Source organism: Panthera leo, chromosome B1 (assembly GCF_018350215.1).
Source record: "Panthera leo isolate Ple1 chromosome B1, P.leo_Ple1_pat1.1, whole genome shotgun sequence".
In the NCBI taxonomy this organism is placed as follows: domain Eukaryota; kingdom Metazoa; phylum Chordata; class Mammalia; order Carnivora; family Felidae; genus Panthera; species Panthera leo.
The window spans coordinates 66,089,110-66,116,344 of record NC_056682.1 but is presented as its reverse complement, the minus strand read 5'-3'; the positions used below and the strand labels follow the sequence as shown (position 1 = coordinate 66,116,344).

Genomic DNA, 27,235 nt, shown 5'->3' with positions numbered 1-27,235 from the left:
CATAGTAAACTAGAAGTGCACTAAAGAGGAAAATATATGTGTGGTGGTGTATATGTACATACACATATTTAGATTATGTATTTTGTACATTTGTGTGAAATATATGTAAAAGAAGCTTCATTGTTTTCTTAATTTCTGAAATAAGAATAAGAACAAACATTACAAAAACAAAAAGAACTATTGGAATTTAAAAACCTGACAAATTTAAAAACCAGACTTCAAGAGGAAGTCTGGAAAATAACGTTAAAAAACTTAAATGGAAAAAATGATAACACATAGAACAACAACCACAAAAAAGCAACATGGATATCACTTCCAGAATTCCAAAGTCCAAATAATAGAAGGTCCAGATGGTGAAGGAAGAAAAACAGATGGTAGGAAATAATTAATAAAATTATTAAATCATTTCCCAGAACTAAAGGACATTAATTGCCAAATTGACAGTGCTCACCCAGTGCCCAGTAAAATGAATCAGAATAGACTCCTACAATGACACTGTGAAATTTAAAAATATTGAAAACAAAGGGAATTTTCCACAAGCTTCTAAAAAGAAAAAAAAAATAAATGTTCCGTCACACAAAACAGATTAGAAAACAGAATGGCCTTTGACTTGTCAGCTGTAACAGGGAAATCAAGAAGGCCAGAAGGCAGTACAAAATTCTGAAGGGGAAAGGACCTTGTGCTTATGTCTTCCCTGCACCTGCCCCCCTCTCCATGTCCTGCTCCTGAGGACACTTTTTGTCTCTCTACAGAGGTATTTCTGCTTTGACTTACTCCTGAAAGATGGAGGTAGGGAATGGTAAATTTGGAAGCAAAACAATTCAAAGACCTGTCTCTCAGCCCATGTGTCTGCTGTGCTTTAGTGCTTGGTTCACACTACAGCCCTGTCAATGGCCTCATTGCAAACTTCTGGTCTTTAAGATATTATAATATGGCGATCCCCCGGAAATCATTCCAACTGCACACCAACACACCAACATTTTTGCCTAACTCCCACTCATCACACAAGTCTCACATTATGTGGCTTCTTGTCAAAGAGGCCTTCATTTATGCCCTTTCTTTATCCCTTTCCTTACACTACTTTACTACTAAAGTTACTCCACCATTGGTCATCAGTGTCAATGCACTTTTGTAGAACTCTGTGTCTTTTCTCCATAACACCTAAAACAGAACCGATTATAAGGCTACTGGTATGAATATTTGTTTAATATCTGTGTGTCAATAAATCGAGGTTTCAAGAGAGCAAAGATACTGCCTGCTTGTCCAACAACTGGATCCTCATCCCCTAGCAGAGTCCCTGGTGAATCTTAATAAGTGGATGAGGGAATGCCTGATACATTAGTTTTTTGTTTTTTTTTTTTAATTAATTTTTTTTAATTTTTATTTTTGAGAGAGAGAGAGAACAGGGAGGGGGCAGAGAGAGAGGGAGACACAGAATCTGAAGCAGGCTCCAGGCTCTGAGCTGTCAACACAGAACCCCACTTGGGTCTCGAATCCACAAACCAGGAGATCATGACTTGACTGAAGTCACTGCCTAACCAACTGAGCTACCCAGGCACCCCGACACATTAGTTGATATTATATTCAAAAACATCACATTGCATCAACAAATTGAACTACAATGTGAAATATTTCTAAAAGATATATATATATATATATATATATACATATACATATATATATTTATTTTATTTTATATATATGTACATACATTATTTTTTAAAGTGATAGATACATAGATACTATTTTTAAAGTTAAAATATTTAACACTTAAATATTTAAAATATTTAAATATTTTATTTAAATATTTATTAAATTTAATAAATATTAAATATTTATTAAATATTTAATAAATATTAAATAAATATTAAATATTTAAAATATTTAAATATTTTATTTAAATATTTATTAAAATATTTAAATATTTAAATACTTAAAATATTTAACATTATTATTTTTCAACTTCATATATTTGGCACATATTTTATCTGTGAGAAAGATTACATGAAAATGTTGTGATATGAAACACTGGTGCACATCTTCATTTTCTATATATCATGATTGAATAAAATGTAATAACAGTGGTAAGTTAGAGTAGTAAAATGCCAAATGCTAGAAAATAATAAATTGATTAAATAAAATACAGTTTATAAAAATGTGACTTAACTAAAGAAATACTGCAATGTGTATACCTATCAATGATTGTCCCTGATCTCTATTTTTTTTCTGAGTGCTTTGGTTATAAGATGCCTAAATAATTTAGTAGCATTCTTATGAATAAGTGTTACAGTTATTTATATTATTTTCTATTGGGAATAAATTATTCTTAGACTCAAGTTTCCTTTTATTGGTGATGTAAGTCACAGAAAAATGTTTCCAGTGGTTAATTTTCATTATCTTATTAATTAATAATTTTAAAATGTACCATTTGTTGCTTTAGTCCTCAGCAAAGAGAGCAGCTAGTAATATGGAAATATGTTCAGAAGATGTCATCATAAAAAAAGAGAATGACAATGACCATAATATATCATTTTCCTGGTTACAACTGATAATTAATTATATCATCTAAAGATGTAAAAAAGCATTAATATAATTTAATTATTACGATGCTATCGTATTGTATATTGACACAGAAAATTGGCGAACTATTTAATAATAAAGGAGTTTGAATCTGGAAAGAAAGTTTATCTTATTTTCTTAGAATAAAGGAAATTGTGTTTTTATGTATTAAATTAGAACAAGGTAGAAATTTTAATGAAATCCTAAAATGTATATTCTTGTTATTGTTGGAGACCTATAACTTGAAATTATATTGAAAATATTTGTAATAAGAGAAGCTTTCTTTTCACTGTGTATATATAACTTTACAATATTTTCTCTTTATTTAAATCCCAAATAATCAAGATAAGACTCAATTTTATTTTAGGCTTATTCAGTCAATGGTTTCAGTAACTTTTCTTCTTTATTTTCTTTCTTTATTTTTTTAGTGTTTATTTATTTTTGAGAGAGAGAGAGAGAGAGAGAGAGAGAGAGAGAGAGTGAGCAGGCAAGGGGCAGAGAGAGAGGGAGAAACAGAATCTGAAGCAGTTCCAGGCCCTGAGCTGTCAGCACAGAGCCCAACGTAGGGCTCGAACTCACAAACCGCGAGATCATGACCTGAGCAAAGTTGGAAGCTTAACCAACTGAGCCACCCAGGTGCCCCACCTTTTCTTCTTTATACCCTTTGGCTGATTCTAGATAGTTTGCACTCAGATTCATTAAGCTGGTTGACACACTTCATAACTCAGGCATAAAAATGTCCATGTAATGAAAAGGACTATACAGGAGGAGTTGATATTTGCTACTTATGTATAACAATTCTTACTGCCAGTTTGAGGAGTTTGGCTAGATTTGGCAGGAAATAAGGTATCATTCTGGATTACTGAACAAACAGTAACATGAGGAAAATAGTGAATCAGAAAAGTTACTTTTAAAGTTATGTGCAAGACGATGTCAGTGATAATGGTGAAGCAGGTAGCTCCAAGAGTCTGGTCCTTCTCAAAAAATAAAAATAAAAAAAATTAAACTTAAGCCCTCAGAATAAGCTTTATCAGAACTCTAGAAAATATTCAAGAATTTATAGAAACTGAGAGGGCTGACTCCAGAAAAAGTCAACTTAAAAATAGTAGAAAAGCTTTGTGACATTTTCCCTTGCTCTTGCCTTGCTCTCTCTTTCCCTTGCTCTCTCTTTCCCAGCTCAGTGGTAATTATGTTAAAGATACCAGTCCATGTCTCCAGCCATTCTGGCTCTGATTATTATAATGGAAATGAAAAATTCACTAGAGGTTTTCAATAGCAGAATTTGGTAAGCAGAGGAAAGAATCAGAAAACTCAAAGATAAGTCTTCAAACTATCCAGTCTAAAGGACAAATATAAAAAGGAATCAAAACAAACAAAACAGAAGAATAAAGCTTAAGACACCTGTAGGACACCATCAAACATATACAATAAGCATAATGGTAGTCCAAGAAGGAGATGAAAGAGAAAAAGGGGCAGAAAGAACATTTGAAAACATAATGTCCAAATTCTTCCCAGATTTAATTTAAAAAACACAAATTTTCACAGCTAATAAGCGCCAAGAAGGATAGATACAAAAATTGTCACACTGAGACACACTTTAAACTTCTGAAAGATAAAGAATCTTGAAAGTAGCAAAATATGATATTTCTCCTATAAAATAAATACAAGATAAAAATAACAACTGAATTCTTTAAAAAAAAAAAAAGGTTTTTGAGAGAGAGAGAGGGTGCACATGTGTGCGATTGGGGAAGGGTCAGAGAGGGGGAGAGAGAGAATCCCAAGCAGTGTCCACACTCAGAGCAGAGCCCTGGAGTCTGACACAGGACTCGATCCCACAACCTACCTGAGCTGAAACCAAGAGTTGGGTGCTTAACTGACTGAGCTGCCAAGGCACCCCAAATAGCAGCTGATTTCTAAGCAGAAACCATGGAGAACAGAATATAGTAGAAGGATAACTTTAATCTCCTGACTTAAAAATACTGACAAACAAGAATTCCATTATCAGGTAAAACTCTCCTTCAAAAATGGAGAAATTAAGACATTCTCAGATAAACAAAACCTATGAGAATTTGCTACTTGTATACTTGACCTCTAAGGAGTACCAGGACTCTTTTTTGACAGAAATAAAAGGATACTAGATAATAACTAAATGCTATATAAAGAAATTAAAAGCATTGATAAAGGTAACTATATAGGGAAATACAAAAGTTAGTATTACTGAATTTTGGAGTGGTAACTCCTTTCTTTTAACTATATGGGTTAATAAAAAGTAAAAAACAATTTTAAATTTATATTAATGTACATAATGGATAAAAATCTGACTTGTGAAAACAACAATATAAAGGGTGAGGAGTGGAGCTGTATGAGACAGTGGTTTTATTATGTATTATTAAGGCTAAGGTGATATTTATTCAAAACAAATATAATAAGTTTAAGAGGTTAATTACAATTCCAAGGGGAACAACCAAGAATGCAACTATATATATATGTATGTATATATATATATATATATATATATATATATATATATATGAAAGTAATCAAAATGGAATACTACAAAAAATAAAAAAATCAACAACACAAAATGAGGCAGTAATGGAGGAAACTGGGAAATAGAAAAGATAGTAAGACTTATAGAAAAAGTAGAAAAATATAGAAGTCCTTCCTTATCATTCATTCCTTTAAATTTAAGTGGATTAAATTATCAAGTCAAAAGGCAGAGGCTAATAGAATGGGTAAAAAGGTGATACAACTATATACTGTCTAGCAGAAAGTCACTTTAGATTAAAAATACAAACTGAAAGTCAAAAGATGGAAAATATATTCCATGCAAATAATAACCAAAAGAGAGATGAGATGATTATAACATTATCAGACAAAATAAAAAGTAAGTCTCAAATTGTTATCAGAGACAAAGAAGGATATTATACATTGATAAAAGGATCATTTCACCAAGAAGGTATAGCAGTGACAAACATATAGGCATCAAACATCAGACCTCCAAAATATATGCAACAAGTATTGACAGAATTGAAGAGAAAAATTTACAGTTCTACAGTAATAATTGCAAACTTCACCCCCCCCTTTTAATAATGGGGGAAAAAAACTAGAGACAATATCAAAAAATGAAATAAAAAACATACAACACTGTAAACCAGCTACACATAGTAGACATATTCAGAAAACTTCACCCCCAATTCTTTGACATGAGTGAAAATGAAAACATAACAAACCATACTTAAAATATTCAGAGATGGAAAGGTTATGACAGAAATCATAACTATGATTTCATGATCCCATGATCCCATATCATGATCCCATGATCCCATGATCGTGGGCTAGATCCCTGTGTCAGTCAGAGAGAGAGAGAGACACCTGTTTCTCTCTAAAATAAAAATAAAAAATCTTAAAAAAGAGAATAGAAAAACAATGAAGATCAACTAAACCAAAGTTGATTCTTTGAAAAAAATCAACAAAATGTACATACATTTATCTGGATTCACTAATAGAAAACAACGTGTTGGAGGAGAAGAATCAAATTATTAAATTCAAAATTAGAATGGGGTCATTACTACCACCTTACTGAAATAAAAAGTGTAACTGAAATAACAAGAGATTGACTCAGTGATCAAAAACCTACTAACAAAAACAAAACCCAGGACTAGATGACTTCACTGGTTTTATCTACCAACCATTTACGGAAAATTACCCAATCATTCTTTTCCATTCATTTCCAAAAACAGAAGAAGGAACACAATATAATTCACCGTAGTAATAGAATAAAGGAGGTGAGCAGATGATTATATAAGTTAGTAAAAAAAAAAAAAAAGAAAGAAAGAAAAAAAGAAAAGAAACCATCTGATAAAATTCAACATTTCTTTTTAAATTATAAAAACACTTAAACTAGGGATGGAAGGGAATTTCCTCAAATTCATAAAGGCTATTTATGAGAAAACCCACTGCTATTACACAGTAACTGAAAAGTCTCCCACTAAGATCAGTAACAAGACATAAATGCCCAATTCCACTGGTCTTTTCAACTGGAAAATTCTAGACAGAACAATTGGGGCTGAGGCTGCGGCTGCGGCCGGCGGTGGGAATAAAAGACACTTAGGTTAGAAAGGAAGAAGTAAAAGTATCTTAATTTACATACAGCATGATCTTATGCTCAAGAACCCTTGAAAACTGATTAGAATTAATAAACAAATTCAACACCTTTGCAGGATGTAGTATAAACACAGAAAAAGCAGTTGTTTTGTTTTTTTATAAACTAGCAATGAACAATCCAAAATGGTAACAGAAATTAAGAAAACTTCCATTTACAATATAGCCCGTAAAAGAATAAAATATCTAGGGATAAATTTAACCAGTACAAATCATACATTAGAAACTAAACACGTTGTTGAAATAAATTTAAAGTGACCTGTATGAAGATCCATATGAAGATATTCTATGTTGATGGATTTGAAGACTAAATATTGTTAAGGTGACAATACTACCGAAGTTCCATTGCGGCTAGCTACTATTATTACTTTATTTTATTTTAAACTTTTTTATTTTTTTAAATTTTTTGATTTATTTTTGAAGGAGAGAGAGAGACAGACAGACAGAGCATGAGCAGGGGAGGAGCAGAGAGAGAGGGAGACACAGAATCCGAAGCAGGCTCCAGGCTCCGAGCTGTCAGCACAGAGCCTGATGCGGGGCTCAAACCCACGAACCGTGAGATCATGACCTGAGCTGAAGCTGGACGCTCAACTGACTGAGCCATCCAGGCGCCCCTATTTTAATCTTTTTTAAATGCTGATAAGAAACATGCTTATAGTGTAGTTGTAATTATTTTTAAGGTGTTCTGTTATTTTTAGAATTTTGACATGGTATGTTTACATATGAATTTGTTTCCATTTATTTTGCTGAAGTGTTTTATTTTATGCTTATTTAGATGATTGGCACATTTTTTTATCTGGTAAATTATTGCCTAATATCTCCTGGGGCTATTACTTCCATCACATTCCCAGAAGTCCTGTAAGTTTTTTTATTTGGTATTTCCCATCATAACCTCTATAATGTAACTACTCTATATAACTTTTTTTTTTCCCCTTCCATCAAGTTCTCACGCATAGAGCTGATTTTCTTTTTCCACTGTCTTAAGTTGAGGAATAGAGTTACAGAGTTTTTCTGGTTCTCTTTTAAACAGTCAGAGAATCAATTTAAGGCTTCTGTCTTTCTTCAGGGTTACAGCTTCTAGTTTCCAATCTTCTGAGGTATAAATTAATTGTTCCTTTCTCTGCAATGCCAAACCTCAGTTTCAAAGTTCTATCTTGCTATGAAACTGTCTTCGGTTCACTGCCATTAGCTTGTATTTCATTCTGAAATTTGATGTATTTATAGTTAAAAGTTGCTTGCTAGTAACAATATAGTCTCCCACTTTACAAAAATATTCCAGAATTTAATTATGGTTATATTTACACTTGTACACCCTAATGTCAACTGCCAGTAATCTGTGTTGACCTCAGAAATCATGTCAAAATATTTTTGCCAGTAAATGTCTATTTTACACGTATAATTAAAAATTGAAAAGCAATCTAAAAAATGAAAGCTTTGTTACATTGTTCCATAAAATGAGACATATTTGACATCATGAAATAATATAATGGTGAAGTATAATTCATTAATTGTTCTTGGCTAATTAGAAAAATATAAAAGCAGACATAAAGAATGCAGTATGGATTTTAGCCAACCCAAGCCACAGTGCTCATAGAATTGTATACATAGAGAAATAGGGTAGAAAAATTGCTTTATAAAAAGTGAATATACATATTTTAGACTCAGAACCATCATCCTATATAGTATCATGTATCATATATACATTGAAAACAATTATTTCAATTTCACAAACTAATGCCTGTTAAACTAAGTTGATGATCTAAAATTTGTTATTACTGGTTTTGCAGTTTGGTTAGTAGATATGATGCTAGAGGCAGGGAGATTTTAAAAAAAAACTCCCAAACATTCAATGAGTAGGGATGGAAAAACTAGCATAATTCTGTCTTTCTATTGAGGTTATCTCAGGTGACACTTTTATTTGTACCCAGGAGAACTTTATTCTCAATTTCACAAAAGAAAAAAAAAAATGTTGTTACTGTTAAAATAATCCAGTGAAGACTGAAGGCTTCTGATATGTCAAAGAATGACAACTGTTACATTCTTTTCCAAAGCAAATGCTATATGTAGATCTGTAATATTTTCCTCATAGAATTTACCCACAACCAACAGAATTCCTAATTTTTAGATCTCCTTCATTTTTTTAAAGGTTTATTCATTTTTGAGATAGAGAGAAAGCATGAGCGGGGGATGTGTGGACAAAGGGGGACAGTAGATCTAAAGTAGGCTCTGGCAAGCCCAATGTGGCGTTCAAACTCACTAACTGTAAGATCATGACGTGAGCGGAAGTCCAAAGTTCAACCTACGGAGCCACCCAGGCACCCCAGATCTCCTTTATGTGAGGGAGATCCCATCCACATCTCCTTTTCTCTTCCCAATTTCACAAACTACAGATGAGGAATGAAGAAATCCTCGTGCACGTGTTACAACACTCTTTTAGTTGAGTCAGAAGAAACTAAGAACAACAACAAAAAAAGCAGAATTCTGAGAGAGGGCCTTGAAGTGGAAAATGAGACAGAGAGAGAGAGAGAGGGAGCTAAAGACAGTTTTTAGAATGTTTCTAACGTCATATTATAATTTTACTTTAAAGTTTTGCTAATCTTTTTATGTTCTAATCACTGCTAACAATATTATATATTTGTATGGATAAAATAATTTCGGTATGTGTTTACACAAAAAGATATAACCCAAGCTTGTCAAAGCTTTCTTTGTAAACTTGCCATACATTTCTCCCTATATACTAAATAATCCATATTTCAAATTTCTTTGCCAAACTAATTATAAATCAATCTAATATGTTCATCCATTGACTTATTTTTCCAATGACATCTAAATTTTATGGTCTCCAATTCTGTCTGGTAACTTTTGAACTTTGTGTCTTAAGTGATTCATTTTGTGTTCATTAATTGCTATTCTTCTCTTACCTCCTTCTAATATGACTTCAGAAGATACAGAGCTTTAACAAAACTTTTAAATGATGTGGAGCTCTAGGGAGCAAATTTACATCATAGATGTTGCTAAATAAATTAAACAAGAAGGCCATTAGACAGAGGTAGCTCTAACGCCGTGGCAGCTTACGTAAGCAAACCAAAAGTCTAAGCCTGTAAATGCCTCAAAGTTCCAAAATCAAAACACTCAGAACAACCAATCACCATCACATGCGGCCATCTAGGCTTTGAGCCATAGACAATCAGGGAATTTCCTTTCTTTGCTTCTGCACTCTCATATAATTATTTTTCTTGGCTCCCAATTCAAATTGAATTTTGCTCAAGTAAACTTACAATTTTTAATATTGCGTAGTCTGTCTTTTAGCAAAGCTTTCCATTTGTTTGTGCAGAAACCCATTGGGAATCCCAGAATTGGTCTGAAGATTATTTTAAACTGAAGACATGTGAAATTCAACACATGCAGAAGGAAAGCCTACTTTGACCTTCCCTTATTTGACTAAAATTGGCAACTTCCTGGAAGTGAGGCTGCTATAAATTCGCTCTTCAAAGTGTGTCAATTCCTGGAGGAAGAATAAAAATAAGCCTACATAAGGCACTGAAGGAAAGAGAGACCCCTCATGTCTATATAGATAAATATATAAACTTTCTTATCTCTCCTTGGTTCTCCTAAAAAGCCATTTACCTTTCTTGAAGAAAACTTTCTATTCTTCCTAGAAGAGCCTTTCATCCCTCTTCCCTTTCCCTACTTCATTAGGTCTCCAAGCTTGTAACTTTAATCATTTAAGGAGCCGGCTATTTCTTTTGTTACCTCCATGCATAGTATGCATACACATAAACCTTTTTTTTTTTTCTTCCTGTTAATCTGTCTTTTTGTCAGCTTAATTCTCAGACACCCAGCTACTGAAATAAGAAGAGGGAAAAGTTGCTTTCCTCTCCTACACTTCAAAGCATGACTAAGATTTTATGCTACTCTCTTAAAAGTTGCTATGCTTTTAAAAACTGAGTTACCTAATGCAAAATATTTATTGGATTTCTGATACTTTCACGAAATCAGATTGTGAGTTTAAATTAGTTTGTCATTTTGAAATATTATAATTGTAACTTGTAATAATTTCCTAACTTTGAAGACCACCCCAGAAGATTTAGGATCCATTCCTTAAGATCTGACTCTGTTTTCATTCTATGTTTAAAATACTATTATGTACAAGTCCACAAAGAGTAAAAATGTCTGAGATGACTGTTAATCATGTTAGCATACTTTCTGTGGAATCTCTAAACTAAGTAGAATGTAATGAGTTGTTCCATTTGCTTGGTTGTTAGAATTTTAGTAGGTATATATGGAAAGGGGAGGTGTTTAGACTGTACTTCTTAAATACAGTTGTGACTAATCTTTAAATTTTGAACTCTACATTTGAAAGAACACTTAGAATGGAACAAACATTCAAAACTTAGCAGAAAGAGGAAATAGGTTTCTTTTCTTGTGAATTTGTGGGGTTTTTTGTTTGTCTTTTTAGAGAGAGAGAGGAAGAGGGATGGGTAGCGGGAGAAGGAGAGAGAATCACAAGCAGGCTCTGCCCTATCAGTGTGGTGCTAGACCTCATTAACCATGACATCATGACCTGAGCTGAAATCAAGAGTTGGATGCCTAACCGACTGAGTCACTCAGGCACCCCTTGTGGATTTGTTTTTAATACAATATGATGTGGTCTACAGAATGTCATTTAAGAACAGTTGGTGTGAGATGTCTTACAAAGGCCTCAAGGTTCCCCCACCAGGGACCTCTGGGTGGCTCAGTTGTTTAAGAGTCCAACTCTTGATTTCAGCTCGTATCATGATTTCATAGTTCTTGGGATGAAGTGCTTCATAAGGCTCTGCATTGACCAGGCAAAGCCTACTTGGGATCCTTTCTTCCACTCTTTCTGCCTCTCCCCAGTGCATGTTTGCTCTCTCTGTCTCTCTCAAAATAAATAAACATTAAAAAAAATGTACACACCTGGACCATAGCTGATTTAATAAAGGGAGAGGACTAACCCCAGATCTGTTCATTAGATTTTGTTTTATCTCAAATTTGGAGCTGGAAGTGAGAGACTACTAGTTGGTTTCTGCATGGAGTTGAAGAATTCTAACATTTAGAATTGGAGGATGTGGACTTGTCAATGGTTCTGTACAGAGCATGGACAGCTTTCTGCTGAGGGAATTGACAGTGGCAAAACAAAACAAAACAGAACAAAAAAACTATCTGGTTATCTAATGACACTCTGTACCTTGGTTCGTGTCCCTCCTTGTGGATCAAATACATCATGCCTTTGGCTGATTTCATAAGAAAAGCTTAAAACAAAATTGTCTTATTCTTGCCATCACTTAAAACAATTTAGATTCTTGCATGTATAATTACAAATATAAAAATTATATTAATGTAATTATCGAGAAAACAATTTGTGATGTTATACTTTAGATGTGTGTAATGCTCCTTGAGTTCAACATACCAACAGGAGTGCTCAATATAAGAGAACGGGTCTGTGCCCTACTCCTTAATCTACATAATGGAGATGGAATTACAGAGCACACACAAATATGTTCAAGGACTCATAGATTACCTTTTAGCCTTCTTTGTCTAAGAAATTTTGCTCCAGATATGTCACAAAGCCACACATGTTAATTTCTGTTAATGTATCTATATGGTTGCTTAGCTTTGCTTTGTATTGTTTTAAAATTTTACCTGCAGAAGTTTATAAAATATGTTGTGGTAATTTAGGATCTACTGAAAAATTAAAATGCAAATGTACTTATCTGAGAAAAGCCAACTTTATTTTTAAGCAATATATAGATGACAAGTATGTTAATATATCTTAGCCATGGATGCCATTTATTTATACCCATATGAATGTGCATAAATATTTAAAATATATATATAAATAAACATAAGTGATTGTTCATACCAGCACTTTGCATTTATTTTGTTTACAATTAAAATTTAATATGCAATGTGTGTTTTATTTCAACACTGAATTTATTATAAATATCTAATGATAATTATGGCTGTAAATAAGATTATATTTCTAACAATTCTTGCAAGAAAAGGGACAGAAAACTATTAGTGTAGAAATGTTCATGGGCTTCCTTACATTCTACACAAAGAGAATCTCTGGCCCTTGTAACTCATGTCCGAGGTTGTTTCTAATTTTAGACATGCTCTTTTCAGATTTTCTTCAATGTCATCATGAATCTCTCTTTTTTGTTTTTTTTTCTTTCCTCTGAAACTATTTTCCTTACCATTGGCCTCATTTTCTTCAGTAGTACTTCCACCCTACAGCAATGATGATTTCAAGCTACTCTAGACTTACATGGTGCCAACAATCTTTTATCTTTGTAGAAGAGATAATCATCATTTGGGATATCAACCTCTTCAAAAGGTTTCTAATTGGTCCTAATTGGATCAGATGCCCATGCCTGATTAATCCATGTGACTATAAAAAAGGGGTAATATGATAGGTCAGGTGGAGTGGCATACATGCCCCTTCTTTGCAGTAAAGCAAGAAAGGTTGTTAAATAGCCTTCCAGATGGACAGGAGCAATTTCTAAAAATAAATGTTAGAGTGCAGAAAAAACAAAATAAGAGGATCACATTTTCCTTCTGTCCTGAGGAACAGAAGTAAAGAAAAATTCCTTTTTAATTACTTATTATTGTTTAGCTCTGCTAACTTCTGGAGATTGATCCACTAGGTTTCTCACTCTGAGAATGATTGCTATATACATAAAGACAAAATTAAGCTGGACCAAAAGGATGGACTTTGTGAAGCTTTAACATTTTTTAGGAGATCTGGGATAGGAAGCACAGAGCAATGAGAATAAAGGGATAAAATGTTCTTTTAAGAAGGCAAGAATTAATTCCTAATTTCACCCATTATTTTAATTTTCTTTAGACATATATTTGGGAATATGATAAATTTGAATATGAACATTTTGATTTATATATTTAGCTCGAGACAGAATTTATATTTTAGTAAATGCATAGATCTCAAGTAATTCAGTTTTGACAATCTTACACTCTATTAACATTTTTATTAAGATATATAATATTTCCATCTACATCAAGTTCACTTCTGACCTTTCCTGGCAATCCCAAGCTCAACTCCTCACCTCAGAGAGAAGCACCATTTTGATATCGGTCAAGACACACTGCCTAGGGCTCTCAGTACTCTTTGTGGCCCCTGGAAATGTTTTATTTTAAATCCGGAAGGAAAAATAAGGTTTAGGTGAAAGGAAATGTTACATAATATTATTATTTTTCTTATTACACGAGAAGAGTCAAATGTGCTTAGGGTCCACAGTCACAATGCAGCCCTGATTTCTTTCACCATAGAAAACTTTATCTCCTTTGGATTTCATGAAATCACTCATACAGTATGTGCACTGCTGTGTTTGCCATCCTTCATTAAACATTTCTTTTCTGAGAACTATCCATGTTACCATATGTGATTTTGCATTTTTAATGACGAGTGTTATTCCATTATATGAATATGTTAATATCCACTTATCTATTCTCCTGTGGATGATTACTTGAGTTGTTTTCCTGTTTGGGACTATCATGAACAAGACTGTGACGAACATTCATGCACAAATATTTTTGGAAATACGTTTTCACTTATTAAGTAAGTATTTAGTGGTGAAATTTCTTTGTCATAAGGTAGATCTATATTTAATTTTATAAAATATTACCAAAATATTGCTCAAAGTAGCTGCTTATTTTACACTTATATGTGAGTTCCACATTTGCTACATCTTTGCTAAATCATGTTCTTATCATCCTTCTGGATTTTAGCCTTTCTAGTAGATATGGGATGGCATCTCATAGTTACACTCATTTTAATTTTCCTGATAAATGATGATGATGAACATCTTTTAATGTACCTTCTAGCATTCATATTTTCATTTTTCAATATCTATTCAAGACTTTTGTCCATATTTATTCAGTCATATATAATTTTATATTGGTTTGGGGGCACCTGAGTAGGTCAGTCAGATAAGTATCCGACTTCAGATCAAATCATGATCTTGCATTCATAAGTTCAAGCCCCACGTTGGGTTCCCTGATGTCAGTGTGGAGCCCACTATGAAACCTCTGTCTCGCTCTCTCTGCCCCTCTCACACACGTGCTCTCTCTGTCTCTGAAAATAAACATTATAAAAAGGCTTTAATTTTATATTGGTTTTTAAAAGTTCTGTATAGATTCCTTTGACAGATATATATGTATGCGTGTGTTTTAGTCTGTGGTTTGTTTATGCCTATTAATTTCTTTAATGAAGTCTTTTGATGAACAGAAATTTATTTTTTATGAAGTTCTATTTATTTTTTGTCTTTTTGATTTTACTTTTTGTGTGTTATCCTAGGATATCCCTTGTCTATGTCAAAGCTGCCTAGAGTGAAGGCTGCAGCATTTTCTTTTCTTTATTTTATTTATTCTCTCAAAATAGTTTTGTCCAGTTCAGATTTGTTGAATGTACAAATATGTTTTAGAATCATATTGAAATTAAAAAAAAATACTGTCTTCTAGCTTTATTTAAATCTATCTATTTGGAAGAATAAACATCATAATATTAAGTTTTCCAATCCATAAATATGGTATGCCTCTCTATTACTTAGGTTTTCTATAGAGAGGTCTTTCATTCCTTTGTATGCCTTATGATTAATTATTTGACATTAAAGCTATTTGAAATGCTGTTTTATTTTATTTTCTAAATAAGAAAGAAAAAGAGACATTGATTCATCCTTTCTGGTAATCTTCATTATTTTGTTTCTGAAAATCTAGGTTTTGATCCAATACAATTACCCTTAAACCTGTACAACTTGGGTTGCTGTTGTTGCTTTTATTTTAATTACTCTTATAGTGTATTCTGTAGGAAAGAAATATTTTTTTTCCTTTTTTGTTTGTCCTACAAGTGTTTTGGTTTTTTTTACTTTCATTCATTCTGGATGTACAGCTGAAATAATTATTGAATTTTCATTTATTTATTTTGTTTAATGTAGCCTTTTAAAAATGTTTATTTTTTTGCACACACGCACATGCGAGACAACCTGTGAGAGTGAGCAGGGGAGGGGCAGAGAGAGGGAGAGAGAAAATCCCAAGCAGGCTCCGTGCTGTCAGTGCAGAGCCCAGCATGGGGCTCCATGTCACAAACCATGTGATAATGAGCGGAGCCAAATCAAGAGTTGACGTTCAACCAAATGAGCCACACAGGCACCCCAAATTTAGCCTTTAAAAGATATTATTTCATCATTCTTTATGATGACAATTTTGCCATTTTGCTTAATGTTTTTCAATATGATCCATGGCTTTCTCCTTTGGTAGTTTACTACCTTATTGATGCTGTGGCAAATTGCCACAAATTGGATGGCTTAAACAACCCAAATCAACTCTCTTACAATTTGGGAAATTACAAGTCTGAAATGGTTCTATTGACCTAAACCATAGGTATTGGCAGCACTGTGTTTCTTCTGGAGGGCCTAGGGCAGTGTCTATCCTTTGCAGCTTCCAGAGGCTGCCTGTCTTTCCTTGGCTTGTGGTACTTTCCTTTGTCTTTAAAGCCAGCAACATAGCATCTTCAAATATCTCTGTTCCCTGTTCTAGGCTTTCATTATCTTCTCAGATCTCACTCTTTTGTCTCATTTTTTCCTTTATAAGGAGGACCTTTGTAATTATATGGAGCCCATCTAGATAATCCGGGATCATCTTCCCCATATCCCTATCCTTCTCCTAATCTCATCTGCAAAGTTCCTTTTGCCATATAAGGTAAGGCATTGACAGGTTCTGGAATATGGACATATGGGATATGGGATATGGGATATGGACATCTTTGGGGAGCTACTATTGAGTGTACACAGTTTTTTTGTTTGTTTCTTTGGTTTTTTTTTTGTTGTTGTTGTTGTTCGTTTGTTTTTAACAGAAGTTCTATTTAGATACGATTTTCTTTGATTTGATTTTGATATACCTGGGTATGGTTTTATTTTTTTCCTCCTGCATAGTGTCTGCTGAGATTTTTGATTCCACAGGTACTTTTCCAAATTTTGAAAATCTTAGCAATTATATCTTCAATTTTTTTCTCATTCTAATGAGATTAATTCGAATCTCTTCTCTTTTTGAACTCCAGTTTACATATATAGAATATATTTTATTGCACTAAAGATCTCAAATGTTCTGTCAATAGTTCTTACTCCGCATTTTCTTCTTGCTTCAGTTTAGATCATCTTTAAAATCGCTGTCCAAATTCACAGATTCTTTTCTTCCCTGTGTCCATTTTTCTGATATCCAAACAGAGATGTGTTTTTCTTAACATCTCCATGTGGATTTTTAAAAATAGTTGACAATTTCTACTTCAATACTTCCTCTGTTCACTCAAGTTTCTGCTATACATTTTAGCATATTTACTACAAACTTTTAAAATTCTTTGCTTGATAATTCTAACATTTAGGCCATCTCTACAGTGGTTTCTATTAATGGTTTCATTCTTTGATGATGTTATATTTTATGGCTCCTTTTCATGATTTTTTTGTAATTCGGAAGAAAATGATATAAATAATATTACCTTCAGAAAAGGGCACATCCTTTATCTTTCTGAACAGTAATGTGAGTCCCTGAGTCGATAAATGTGTTCTTGGGAAATTCTAGCCTAAGCTAATGTTTATATTGAGTTCAGTTCTGATGAGGTTCATTCACTTCAGCAGCGCCTGGGATCTCACCACCAAGGACACTGTAAAAATCACTTTTTTTGATTTACACACAGAACCAACACTCTAAATCACAGGAGATTTGGCTCTCAGCTATTTGGGTTAGTGAAAAATTCTATTTGCTATCTACTTCTGCCTCCTACTCCTACTTCTGCCTTTATGATATTCAGATGTTCTCTCGTTTGTTCTCTGCCCCGCTTCCCTGAGCCTACATTTTGAAGAACTGTGGTCTAGCATTCAGTGAAAGCTTGAAAAGCCTTGGTGATTTTTTTTAATTTTCTTAACTTCCCTATCCTGCCACATCCTTAGGATGCCGTGCTTTAGACTCTGAGAAGACACAATGTGCTCAGAGGCGTTGCTTTACTTCCTGGGCTACACAACCTGTAGCAGCCATGCCTGATATTTCCCAGAATGTTTACCTCTAAGGAGCTTATCTTAACTGTTTCTCCCTCCCCACAGTGTTCAACAGCCATAGCCTCCTAGTTACTGAAGGCCCAGAAAGCCTCATTTCGTTTTCCTTCAGTTATCCAGACCTGCCCTCAGTCTTCGGCGGGCTCCAAATGCCTCAGATGAAAGGTCTCTCTATCCACCCTTCCGCTTCTTTAGTCTTTTGGCTGCAACTCCCGTTCTCACTGAAGAATGTAGAGAGTTGACAGGTAGATGAAGACTTGCTTGCAAGGTGGAGCCCCTCAGGATTCTCCATCATCATGCCAGACACCATTTGGCATTATTTGCTAGTTGCTAGTCCTACTACCACTACTGTATGTTAATTTAGGTTTGTTTCACTTTACCCCATTCCCTGATGAATTCCTCCTCCTTCATCCACTCCACCAAGGATGAAAGCAGATTTAGGTCTCTTTTCTCCTAAGAGGGCCTTGTTGCTTCATAGGTTTTACTTCATGAAAGTTTATTTGCATCCTCATTTCCTTAATGGGTTCTTAAAACTACGATTTTGTCAGTTTTCTGTTTTTTTCTTCATTATTTGAGTAAAAGTGATATTCTCTTGAGACATTCTATGTCTTACTTGGAGGCAGAAGTCTGCAAAGTTTGATACTAAGTGTATACTAACTAATCCTGACCTGAAGGCTTATTGTCAAAATTAACTTACCTGTAATATTTAAATTATTTTACCTATTAGATAAATTAAAAACAATAGTGTAAATGAAGTCTAAAAGTCAAATAAAATAATGCATAAAATCCGTAACTTTTGACTAAAGAATCGCATAACACACTTTGCTGCAAAATTATTTGAAATATATTTTGGAATTTTCAATTTATCTATTGTGTATATGAGAATGTTCATATAGTATTATGTCTTTACATGGGAATGCAGTTTTATTTTTAAAATAGAATTACATTTTTTTTGGAATAATAGCAGTGGGAAAATAATGACTTTTTATAGCAATGTCCTTATTGACATAATTCTCAACTCAGTTATATTGATAGAAGAACTTCACGTTTTATAAAAAAGATTTCAATGTATCTATAGCCAACTTCACGGATTCCTTGTTTAGGTGAAATATATAACTTTCAAGGTATTATATGTTTACTCATGGAAGGTAATAAAAATATAAGCTGCTTGGTAGAATGTTAAATTGAAAATTAATCTCTGAAAAAAAGAAAACTTTACAGATATATAATGACAAATAACAAAAGGTTTAAAAGTTATACGTGGGGAAATAATGGATGTTGCTTTTTAATGTAACACCATCCATCTCACTAGCTTTGATTAGACTTTTAGGTATTGTCATCCTTTCTCTTTCTTTTTAACAGAAAATACTTTTGACACTTGTCAGACACAATCAATAGTTCTATTTTTGACCTTATTGAAAAATATGTCTCAGGAGAACTAGAGATGGAAAGTGAGAGAGAAGATAAAAATCTGGACAAAGGAAAGAAGGGAGGATATAATGTAGTAGTTTTCAAGTGATCGTTACAGAGTGATCTGAGGTCATTGGAAAACAGTTTAACTCATCATATAATAAGAAGGACAAAAAAATTACTTCATAGTGCTTTTAGCCAAAGCCTTGAAAAACATCTGGAAATTCTAGTTAAGTTTTGTTTTGTGCATCAGATAGCAACTTAGAAAGTATAAGAAATAATCTCATTTTTTAATGTAAACATTCTTACGCAGTGTAAAGGATGCCACCTGGCTTTGGAAATAAATATGGTTAAGGTCTTAGCTTTAAAAATTAAAGAATTAATTGAATTCATTCATTCATTTCACAAATATGTGAGGGATAACTAGGCACAGTACTAGACTAAGGAATAAAATGGCCATAGTATTAAGCAATACCTTTTAATTTTGATCAGACCAGGTAAGTAGAATCTATTAACTGCTTTTGAAAATATCTTTAGGTAAATTAAATGTAGACCTTATCATCATAACTTTAAGAACAACCTTTTTATTAAAAAAAAACCATGAAAAAAAATATGGCGGGTTTATAGAGAGCTAAGCATACATTAAATTATATGACCATTTACTTTTGGCTCAAGGCAAGGTTCCTTATCTTCATGAATACAAGACACAACTCTTAGGAATGATTTAGACATTTATCTGCCTGCAGGCCCTGAAGAAAGATGGCTTATCACAGGATTATTTTACTTCCCTTTCTCCCCTTTAGAATGTATTATCACAGGCAATCTAAGTAGGTCCTTTAGACCATACCTTAAAAATGTGGCTGTTTGCTCTCTCTATTTAGAAGATTTGCACTGTAATCTGTTATATAATGTGTGAGCCTGTGGACTCAATTCAAGTATATATCTTAAAGAATAATGCTACAAGTCCTTCTGTTAACTTTACAATGAACTCATCTAAATTATAGTAAGATGAGAAAATTATAAAATTTAAGTATTCTGAAGCTTTTTTTATTTATAATTTTAAAATTTAACTCTGTATTCAACTGATTTGTGACAAGTTGTGCTTAAGTTATTTGAAAATATAAAATACAGGAAAATTTACCTTTAGGATAAGACATTTATTTTATGCATTTAGACAGTATATAATGGACACTGCTAATTTATAAGCTGTATGTGTCCATGTGAATTCAATTCAAAAATTAGTCACATGTTTAACAGAACTGATACACTTCTCTAAGTAGGTAATTTTGCCTTGATAGAGTCAAATAACAATCTTTCTATGTGATTTTAATAAAATTGCACAGTATTAGGTCACCACAAAATTCCCAAACACATCTTTTCAAATATTGGGTAGAAATAATTTAAATCTAGGAGGAACAAAAACAAAATTGCTTCACTTTTTGTATTTCAAACCCCATAATTATCCCATATGTATATATATTTTTTCCCTAATGATTTTCAACTGTTTTCTATATAAGATATAAAACTTGGTAGATCTGGAAACAGTTTTAAAAAGTATGTTTACGGGGTGCCTGGGTGGCTCAGTCGGTTGGGCGGCCGACTTCAGCTCAGGTCATGATCTCACAGCTTACGAATTCAAGCCCTGCATTGGACTCTGGGCTGACAGCTCAGAGCCTGGATTCTGCTTTGGATTCTGTGTCTCCCTCTCTCTCGGCCCCTTTCCCACTCATGCTCTGTATCTATCTCTCTCTCAAAAATAAATAAACATTAAAAAATTTTTAATAAAAAATAATAAAATAAAATGTGTCTTTAAATTTGAATTTTGTTTTGTCAAGGAGTAAGTCATTTATATCCATTACTTAAATATTAACACAACTAATTTTGCGATCGACTATACAGTATAACTTACTGAGATATTATATGCTAGATGATCCATTGCATATTAATGTTTAGTATTCAATTTGAGTGCTATGTATCAAAGGACAATAAAGTAAAATGAACACATTACAAGATTCAGCTGTATTACAGAAAAACATTAGAATAATATTTAAAACATAAAAATGAGCATGTATGAAATGAATTTTCTTTTTTTACAGAATTTGAACCACTAATGGGCAAAGCTGTGGTACACATGAATAATTGATATCTAACCTTAGATTCTGAGTGGAGTAAATGAGCAGTCCTATTATACTTATGTTTTAGGTTTTATTTTATTTGCATTTGTGTTCTTCCTGGCTTTACTGAGATATAGCTGACTTATAACACTATACAAGTTAAAGGTATACAATGTGACGATTCGGTACATCTATATATCATGAAATGATGACCATAATGAAGTCAGCTAACATATTTACCACCCCATACAGTTACTGTCTGTATGTGTGTGGTGGGAGAGCTAAGACTTGAGATTTACACTCTTAGCAAATTTCAAGTATATAACACAGTATTGTTAAACGTAGTCACCACGCTGCATGTTAGATTCCCCAGAACTTATCCATCTATAAATGAAAATCTTTACCCTCTGACAAACATCTTCCCATTTTGCCCCATCCCCCAGGCCCTGGCAACCACCATACTGTTTCTATGAGTTTCACTTTTCTAGATTACATACATAACTGAAATTATACAATACAGTATTTTGTTTGTCATTCTCTGTCTGGCTTATTTAACTTAACATATTTCCCTCAAAGCCCACCCATCTCAGACATGTCAAGAGTTCCTTCCTTTTTTATGGCCAAACACTATTCTTTTGTATATGTACATATATTCTACACTATGTAATACTATCACATTTTCATTATTCATCAGCTGTCAATGGACACTCAGGTTGTTTCTATATCTTGGCTATTGTGAATAATGATTCAGTGAACATGGGAGTGGATTGCAGATATCTTTTTGAGATAGTAATTTCATTTCATTCACATATATGACCAGAAATAGGATTGCTGGATTATACAGTAGTTCTAATTTTAATTTTTGAGGAACCTCCATACTGTTTTCCATATGGCTACACCAATTAACATCCTCAGCAACAGTGCACAAGGGGTCCCTTGTCGACACATCTTTGCCAGCACTTATTTCATCTTTTTTTTTTAAGTTTATTTATTTTGAGAGAGAGGAAGAGAAAGTGAGCATAGACAGGGGAGGGGCAGAGACAGAGGGAGAGAGGGAGAGAGAGAGAAAATCCCAAGCAGGCTCTGCACTGTCAACACGGAGACCTACACAGGGCTCAAACTCACGAACTGTGAGATCATGACCTGAGTCAAAACCAAGAGTCAGACACTTAACCAACTGAACCACCCAGGTGCCCCTTCATCTTTTGATAACTGTCTAACAATGTGAGGTGATATAAAATTGTGGTTTTGATTTGCATTTCCCTGGCAATTAATGATGTTGAACATCTTTTCAAGTTTCTGTTGGCCATTTGTAGGTTTTCTCATTTGTATGTTTTCTTTAGAAAAAAAATGTCTCTTCAGGTATTTGTACATTTTGTAATTGGATTATTCGCTTATTTTTATTATTGTATTGTATGAGTTCCTTATATATTTTGGATATTAATCTCTTATCAAATATATAGCTTACAAATATTTTCTCCCATTCTGTAAGTTGCCTTTTCATTGTGTTGATTATTTCGTCTGTTCCGTAGAAGCTTTTCAATTTGATGTCGTCCCACTTGTAGAATTTTGTTTTGTTGCTTGTGCTTTTGTTGTCATATCCCAAAATTCTTTGCCAAGACCAACATTGAGCTTTTTCCTTATATTTTCTTTTAGAAATTTTATAGTGTCAGGTCTTACATTTAAGTTTTAAGCCATTACAAGTTAATTTTTGTGAGCATTGTAAGATAGGGGTTCAACTTCTTTTGCATGTGAATATCAGTTTCTCCCCATACCATTTATTAAAGAAACTACCCTTCCCCCCACAGAGTATTTTTGACTCCCTTGTCAAATATTAGTTGACCATATACATGTGGGTTTATTTCTGGGCTATTGATTCTGTTCTATTGGTATATGTATCTGCTTTTATTCTGGTACCACATTGTTTTGATTGCTATATATTTGTAGGTTGAAATAAGGCACAAATAAATAAAAATATATCCATGTTCGCATTTTACAATAATAAATATTGTTAAAATTTCTATACCCAAAGTAATCTATAGATTCAATGCTATCCTTATCAAAATTCCAATGGCATTTTTCACAGAAATGAATTATTCCTAATTTAGTTAATTTGAATAAATAGATTTTTTAAATGAGATAAAGTCAGTTATATATTAAGAACCATAATACATATAAAATTATTAAAATATTTTAAAAGGCTATCTCAAAATTTTCAGAATATTCATAGACCATATTCCTTTAGTTTCTTGCCATGTAGAATTAGCACAGATACTTTTATAAACTACTTGGAAATTAGTGCCTATAAATTTGGCTATTATTCTATAGATCTCTTCAAGCCATATATTATATATTGGAGTCTACATGTAAAATATCCCTGTTTGTGTGTGCCCCTATGTGTTAAAATGTATCAGTGTGTCCATCTCTATCTATCTATCTATCCATTCATCTATCCATCATCACCGTAGGCCTGGGTTTTATATTCCTGTAAGGCAACTCCATCCTTCCTTTGTTACTTCTTTTTTCACTCTTTTTATTCACGTATACCAAGCACATTACATATTTCTCCCAGAGCTGAAATCAATAAACTATCATTGAAAATATGTCTATCATTGAAAATATGTCAAAGGGCACCTGACTATCACAGTTGGTAGAGCATGTGACTCTTGATCTCAGGGTCATGAGTTCAAGTCACACGTTGGGTGGGGAGCCTACTTAAAAATATATGTATGTCTACTGGTCCATCACTTAAAATATGTCTCAATAAATGTCAGAGGCAAATTAAGAATAAAATATATAATAAACTAGGACATGAAAAGACTAAAGTTAGATAACGTGGAATTTAGGACCAGATAGCAAATGGGAAAAGAGACAAAATTTCATGATGATAAAAGTTTTAATATGCAATGAAAACATAATGATAATACATATTAAAACACAGAAAAACAAAAATAATAAAATACATGAGGAAAATTTACTGAGAAATGCAAGCATTAAAAAAAAAAGTATACCTCCCAATTTAAATTCTCTTCAGGATATTTTATGCCACATTGATATAAAAATATTTTACTTGAGTATTTCGGTTTTAATTTATGAGTCAAATAATAAAATGTATAATTTTCCACAGGCAATATTTATTTCTGGGAGAGAAAGAAAGAGTGAGAAAGAGACACTATGTCCCATGAAAAGAAAGAAAGTTCTTATATGTGTAAGGAACAGCTACAAAAATTACCTTAATACACACACACGTACACACACACACACACATGCACACACTTTAATTAGTTACAGAAGGCAGAATTCCTCCATATCACATTATTGGACCTCAAGACAATTAAAAGATAAATTATAATAATATAAATAACCCTCAGGTAGATACTTTAAATAAAACCGAAAACATCTATTCTAAATAAATCTCACATTAAAAAATAAAAATAAAACTTAGAACTTAAAAGAAATCAGTGCAAGGCAATAACATTTTATGGCAATACTCAGAGGATGTAGAAATCCCACAGAAAGGGAAATATTTAAACTTATTTTCTTTAATATTAAGTAAAAATCATGAAATAAATTAACCTAAGTATCTCATATAGCAAATAAAAACTGAGCAACAAAATATATCAAAAGAGAATGTCCGGAAAACATACAGCTAGCAAAAGACACAAGACTAGCAGCCTAGCTAAGGACTGACCTCTTCTGCTGCAAACAGAACCTGCATTTGGAGTGTGTTGAGTCCAGCTTAGCATAGTCACCATCCGGAACCCTTGCAGCTGGAGTGATCATGTGACATGGTTTTGATTAATAATAAGTGGGCGATATATAAGAGGATTAAAAATTTTGACCAATGACACAGACCTTTTACTTCTTTTTTAAAATTTTTTACATGTTTATTTATTTTTGACAGAGAGAGAGAGCGAGAGCGAGCGAGCATGAGCGGGGGAGGGGCAAAGAGAGAGGCAGACCAAATGCAAGCAGGCTCCAGGCTCTGTGCTATCAGCACTGAGTCTGACACGGGGTTTGAACTCACCCACCGTGAGATCATGACCTGAGCCAAAGTCCCAAGCTGAACCGACTGAGCCACCCAGGCGCCCCTTAATTTTTCTTCATTATTGGAACACAGAGAGATGCCTGGAGGGGCAGAAGCCTTGAAACTGGAAAAATGAGAATTACATTCACAGAAAGAAAGAAAAAATTTATGGGAGATTGGTGTCGGAGTGAAACTATTGTACCAGCTACTTATTTTGTTATTACAAATGAAACCTCTTATTCACTTAGGTCTATATAAAGATTTAGTTTGCAAATGGCCAAATGAACAAAGAACTGAGGAAGGAATGAATAGTGAAATATAAATAAATGAATTTCAAGAGTAAATAGAATACCAAAACATCTAGTTCTTTCAAAATGTAAGTATGTAGGTTGCTTATTTAAAAATGAGGATAAAAATGAAATATAGACAAAATATGTGAAAATTGATAAATGACACACAAAATGACTTTATATCTACTCTAAGATAATACAAAAAATAATAATTAGGAATGCATGAAAGTCTTTACAACTCTCCAAAATTATAAAGGAGGACACTGACTTATTTTATCAAATAAAATTTGGATATTTCTGTATTTCAAAAAATAGGAAAAGAGAAAAATATTTACAACTCATAAAACAGAAAGGACTAGTGTCTATAATATATAAGCCAGTCCCACAAATAATAACACATAATTTAATAAAAAATTATGCTGCCAAATAAGGCATAGAATAGGAATCATAAGTTAATGTGAAAAATGCTGACACTTTCTAATAAAGGTACACAAAACAATGCAAACTGATATTTTACCCATAAGATTGACGAAAATTAAATAAAAATTATGTTTATTTACTTTTGAGAGAGAGAGAGAATGAGTGCAAGAGGGGCAAACAGAGAGGGAGTCACAGAGTCAGAAGCAGGCTCCAGGCTCTGAGCTGTCAGCACAGAGCTTTACACCAGGCTCGAACTCATCAACTGTGAGATCATGACCTGAGCCAAAGTCAGACACTCAACCCACAGAGCCACCCAGGCACCCCACGATTGACAAAAATTGTAGAACATGTTAACACTAAATGTATTTACACTGGCATGTCTCAAAAATTATACATTTAAGTTGGTATTATTTATTAGAGTGATGTGGTACTACTTAGTAAAATTTTAAATACACAAGGTCTATAAGCAATGTGTTTAATCTATTGACAAAAAAAAAAATAGCTCAGCATTACCAGCAGAAGTACTAAGGAATTTGTTATAAAATTGTTTGAGAAAAGGGCTGGTTATATAAAATATGTAATTTAACAAAAATTAACAAAATTAAATTAGATTTTTATGAACTGATTTGAAAAGATATAAGGATTCCCTGGCTTATAAAAACAATGTTTATTAAAAAAAAAAACTCTGAAACTACACAGTTGGGATGAATGGTGGATAGAGTGTTGCTGTTTTGCTGTTGTTATTATCTTCAGGCTTTACTTCTGTGACCAAATATAATTTATAAAATGTGTATAAATGCATATCACCTAGCACCATACTTTTGCATTAATGTAAACTAAACGACAGACATTTGCACAAACATATACTTCTTCCATTTTATATTGTGGTATGGTACTTCCCCTCATGTCCAGGCCTCATAACAAGTGGGTAATATGTTTTGCTCCTCTTATTCATGTGACTTTCTTTAGCCAAAAGAATTTTAGAAATCAAGGTACAAGCAGAGACTTATAAAAATCTTGTTCTCTTGTTTCTCTTACTTCTTAATGAATGAAAACATGCTTAGAATAGCAACCGAAGGGATGAAAGAGACATGTGGGGAGAGCAAAGGCCTACAGCAGCCAAACAGAGTAATTCCTACTACACGAAATAGCATATTTAAGACAACCATT

General features: G+C 33.1%; 1 protein-coding gene and 1 long non-coding RNA gene across 3 annotated transcripts in view; one reads left to right on the top strand and one right to left on the bottom strand.

Annotated features, from left to right (window-relative positions):
* The window catches only part of FSTL5 (follistatin like 5), a 793,609-nt gene that overhangs the window by 520,442 nt on the left and 245,932 nt on the right, over positions 1–27,235 (bottom strand). The gene's annotated exons all lie outside the window — the stretch shown is intronic.
* Positions 1–27,235, top strand: part of LOC122217743 — a 62,905-nt gene that overhangs the window by 20,048 nt on the left and 15,622 nt on the right. The window contains exon 2 of one of the 2 annotated variants that reach the window (XR_006201650.1): positions 21,311–21,382. The exons of the other annotated variant lie outside the window; for it this stretch is intronic. This is a non-coding gene — a long non-coding RNA (uncharacterized LOC122217743). The remainder of the gene's footprint in view (positions 1–21,310; positions 21,383–27,235) is intronic. 2 annotated transcript variants of the gene reach the window in all.